This window comes from Rattus norvegicus, chromosome 1 (genome assembly GCF_021556685.1).
Source record: "Rattus norvegicus strain SHRSP/BbbUtx chromosome 1, alternate assembly SHRSP_T2T, whole genome shotgun sequence".
NCBI classification, from domain to species: Eukaryota; Metazoa; Chordata; class Mammalia; order Rodentia; family Muridae; genus Rattus; species Rattus norvegicus.
In genome coordinates, this window is record NC_141534.1 from 119,989,113 (window position 1) to 119,994,152 (window position 5,040).

A 5,040-nucleotide genomic window follows, 5' to 3' on the forward strand; every position below is an offset into this window, starting at 1 on the left:
TGAAATAGAAGTTTACAACAAAGAATGCTTACATGCATATCCATTAGGAGTATCTGGCTAAAAATCCATCACCTATCAGAGCTCCACAGGTTCATAGAAAGTTTAAAAAACACATTATTAGTGAAGCTTTGCATAGATGAAGCCAGTCAATATTTTATCTTCTGTCTTAGCACCTATAATAAATCATTAGTTCTCTTCATATGACCTTTGGTTAATTGTTTTATAACCTCTTTGTTTGTGATTTGAGTAGGGGAAAATCTGGTTACTATCTAATAGGCAATTAACTGGTGACACATGGGAGACTAAGTTTTCATTTTAGTTTGACTATCAGAAAAGGACCTACTAGCAGTCTCACTATAAAAAAGCTTAATAATCACTGATATAATTTTAGGAATCTTATAAGATCATCATTAATACTTAAGAAGTCATCTATTTGTCTAATAGCATCACTACAAAATAGTACATCTTCATACATCTGCAGAGATCTGCTCAAAAGAGGTGGGCTAATACCTAGTGATTGTTATATACGTTTAATAATGACAGGAAATATGTGCTAATAGCAGGAATCTTTCCTGAAATGAATTCTCTTGGACCTGACCTTGGAGGGCAAATCTGTCACTGATTAATCTGAAGCCGACCATCTCAGGAAGATGACCTGCTAGTTATTAGCTTTTCCTATGTGGCCCCTGACAGTACACTAGTAGCACAAATACCATGGAAATAGCTAGAAATTTTTAAAATTGGATTTAGAGCACACTTCATGAGATGAAACCTTAACACTACTAGGGTGGCCAAGAATGCAAGGTTTAATAGGTCATGGGTCTCGGGGATAATCAGATACTATTGTTCTGGTAAAAGAATACATTAGTAAATGACTACTAAGAATATATTTTTATACCCATATATCAGAGCTTTACTCAAACTTCAGTAGAGAATTTTTCTTTTCTTTTTCCTTTTTCTTTTTCTTTCTTTCTTTCTGTCTGTCTATCTATCTATCTATCTATCTATCTATCTATCTATCTATTGGAGAGGAGAGGATTTATTTCACTTTACAACTCACAGTTTATCATGAAGGGAAGTCAAGGCTAGAACTCAAGCAGGAACCAAAAGAGAAAGCATGGAGGAATGGGATTTCTGCTTTAGCCTATTTGGTTCAGCCTGCTTTAAGAAAAATTATGCATATTTTCTTTATTTACATTCCAAATGTTATCCCCATTCCTGGTTGTCCTCTCGAAATCCCTATTCTATCAGTTCCCCCTCCCCCCACTTCTATGAAAGTGCTCCCTCATCCACATTCTCTCTCCCTCCTCCTCACCCTGACATTCCCTTACACTAGGGCATTGAGCCTTCACAGAACCAAGGGCCTTTCCTCCCATCAATGCCCAACAAGGCCATCCTCTGCTATATATGCAGCTGGAGCCATGGGTTGCTCCATGTGTACTCTTTGTTTGGTGGTTTAGTCCCTGGGAACTATGGTGTGCCTGGTTGGTTGATATTGTTGTTCTTCCTATAGGGTTGTAAACCCCTTCAGTCCTTCAGTCCTTTCTTCTACATGGGGGGGCTCATTCTCAGTCTAATGGTCAGCTGCAAGCATCTGTCTCTGTAGTTGTCAGGCTCTGGCAGAGCCTCTCAGGAGACAGATATATCAGGCTCCTGTCAGCATGTACTTCTTGGCATCTACAATAGTGTCTGGGTTTGGCGGCTGCATATGGGATGAATTCCCAAGTGGGGCAGTCTCTGGATGGCCATTCCTTCAGTCTCTGCCTGACACTTTGTCTCCATATTTCCTCTGGTGAGTATTTTGTTTCCCCCTCTAAGAAGGACTGAAGCACTCAAACTTTGGTCTTCCTTCTTCTTGAGCTTTGTGTGGTCTGTGAATTGTATTCTGAGAAGTTTCTTAAATCACTGGGTTATAATTAACATAGAGACTCACAACTGGACAATGTGCAGAGATTGAGAAACCTTGGAATACTCAGTCCTAAATAGAATGTCTTTATCAAACCTCTCCTATCAAGGCTCAGGGATAGGGAGAAAATTAGATTTTAAGGGCTAGAGGTGATGGATTACTCCAGTGAAACAGAATCTTCTTGACACAAAATTAATGCACATATGAACTTACAGAGACTGTGAAAGGACACATAAGACACACACATTTCAAGTCGGACAAAACCATATTATAGAGAAGCAGAAGTAAGCACAAAGCCCTACCCTGACCAAGAAACAATATGCAGGCGATAGCTGCTGGGAAAAGAAAAAATAATTTCTTCATTGGAGTTTCACTGGATATGTCAACCATACTTCAAGGAAGGCCTCATGCCAGTAGTCAACACAAAATGAACTCTGTGGTTTTTGTTTGTTTGTATGTGTGTATTTTATTGGTTCCTTGGGAATTTCACATTATGTACCAAATCCCACTCATCTCCCTGTTTCTCCATGTCTGCCCTCCACCCTTGAAACCTCCCTACCAAAAGAAAACAAAAAATAAAAATAAAAACAAAAGACTATCAAACAAAAAAACAAATTGCCATGGTAGCTGCACTGTCTCACAGTGAGTCACAAGGTATACCCTTTAGCCTAAGCAGTTTTATTTGCATATCTATGTTGCAATGTGTCATTGGTCTGGCGTGAGGGCTCTGGCATCTCTTACACTACCAATACTGGATCCTTACCAGGCCTCTTCTTGGAAGTCCTTTTATTGTCCTATGTCATGAACTACAGCTTTGGAATTACTGCTTCACATGATACAGCAGTTCATACATAGAGTAGATGTTGAGGTGGACCATCTCAGAGACCTGGATCTGGGCCTGGGTGGAAACTGAGTTAGTCATGCTTGTGTTACCAAGGCCACCCCTCTCCCTTTGTCCAGGCAGGATGAAGGGCCAGTTCTCCTGTTCTCGCCCTTGGGTTTGGCTCTCCTGTACCCATGCTACTAGGGACAGCTCTACTCTACTGCTCAGTTCAGGTAGGAGGCAGGCCTTCCAGAATTCTACAGTTGGTAAAGAATGGAGCCAGCTCTCCCATGTTCCTGTCCCTGGAGTTAGTTCACTTGTGTACCACATAGAGTGAGGGGAGTGCAGCTCAGAACAGTGCTTGAACATCAACATAGCCTCAGGTGGCAGATCAGCCCAGAGACATCCCCATGGGCTTTGGTAGTAACATATAGTCTTGGATATCAACTTAAACCCTAGCTGTATCAGGACCATGGACCCAGATATGATCATCACCTGCTCCCCAGGCCAGAATGTCACAATGACTTCAGGTTGGCAGCCTAGGCTACTCAGATCAATGTGGCCCTTGGCAGCATTATGATCCCTGAATATTAACATGGTATAAGGCAGGAACCCAGACTATCATTATCTAGATGGCCTTTGGTGGTAAGATAGGTCACAGATATTAACACAGACCCTGGCTGAAGTAGCATCCTGGTTCATACCTCTCCATGACCCCAGGTGGTTGCATAGGCTCCTGATATCTGCCTGTTCCTCATCACTGTCCTCTCTCCAGTTTAACCTACCTTCTCAATACATTAACCTCAAGACATCATTTTCTCTCCCACCTCTTCACTATGTCTTTCCCATCTTTGCATCACACATTCACTCATCATAGGGACACTTGCTGTTTCAGACTGGGATATGGGCATGTGAGTGTTTTTCTGTTCTGGTGGGCTTAGGGCACATGCCTGGGTGTCTCTTCCTGCTGGCAGCCCAGGGGATTAGGGAATCTGAGGCACATTGTTGGGTGTTTCCTCCAAGTTATTTCTTAAGAAGTGTTTCTCCACTGTATTGAAGCTACAGTCTGTAATGTTTACAATCCAGGAGCAATGTGCTTGGTACTATTCACTGTAACTTCTTGTAGGTCTTTGACACAGAAAAATAGAGACTGTCTAATAAAATCACACCCAAATATCTCTGTAATTTGGGAATTGTGTCTACATTATGTGTGTACACATCTAATGCTGACAGACTGACCTTTTCAACTTTACTTCCAATTGTTTTTCAGAAGTAAAGGGTGCAGCATTCCATGAGGATTCTTGAATTTCTTTCCTTCAAGCGCGACATGCTCTTGGCAATGTGTTTATTTCCCCTGTCAGGCCCATCATCTAGATCCACTGATGTCAGGACAACATAATCCAGAACCCACTCTGCAATCTCTTTGGCCATATTGTAGGGTACATTGGCATTCAATGGAACAGGATTATTTTTTTTTGGTCTTAACAGGACAAAATCATCAAACTTTAGTACATTTGTCTCCCATCAGTATCATCATAACTGTGGCCATGGCATATTCTCAACCTCCTCAACACTCTCCAATGTTGGGGTATTGGGCTTCTTCATGTAATGGGTGAAGATTTAAATTCTGCAATATATTTTTCAGTTTATTGCAATTTTTGCTCATGGGTATCTCTCTTTAACCACACAGTTACTCTTAACCTTTCTCCTTTCTGACACTTTAAATTTTCTTTATATTCATCTCAGGTACTATTGTCCAAAAGAGAGCCAAATACAAAATCTAGACTATTTGGTCTATTATGTAAATATCTCCTACTGCTTTAAATTTGGCAAAGAATCTAATGCTCTAACTGGGCTGGATAAATATCTTCCAAATATTTAACATGTCACATATTCATGTCTTCTGTTCTCAAGACATGTACTAAATTTATGTTGTCAACAATTTAAATTGCATTCAGATATGCCATGGATGTGAATATTTTATTCCTGATCAGCTGCAGACCTTTAAATAGGATAGCTGGATAATTTTCCTAATTTTGGACTTGGGACAAGGATAAGCAATAGTTTTCTTACTATCCACCCGGAACCTCAGGCTACAGCTGCATTCCTGTGGGTCTTAGGAGGGTCAAGGGGAGTAGGAACCCTGGTTTGGTAATTTTTGTTTTATTGATTTCTATGGTTTTCTGGCCTTTGTTATTTGTTTTATTTTTTTATTGAGAGAGAGAGGAGGAGCATGAAGTTGGGTTGGTATGAAGAATCTGGATTGAGGAGGGGAAAAATATGACCAGAATAGATTGTGTCCAATATATTT

At 40.5% G+C, this 5,040-nt stretch overlaps 1 pseudogene; it reads right to left on the reverse strand.

Annotated features, from left to right (window-relative positions):
* Positions 1–3,836: 3,836 nt before the first annotated feature.
* On the reverse strand, positions 3,837–4,395 carry Lias-ps2 (lipoic acid synthetase, pseudogene 2; annotated as a pseudogene).
* Positions 4,396–5,040: the final 645 nt, after the last annotated feature.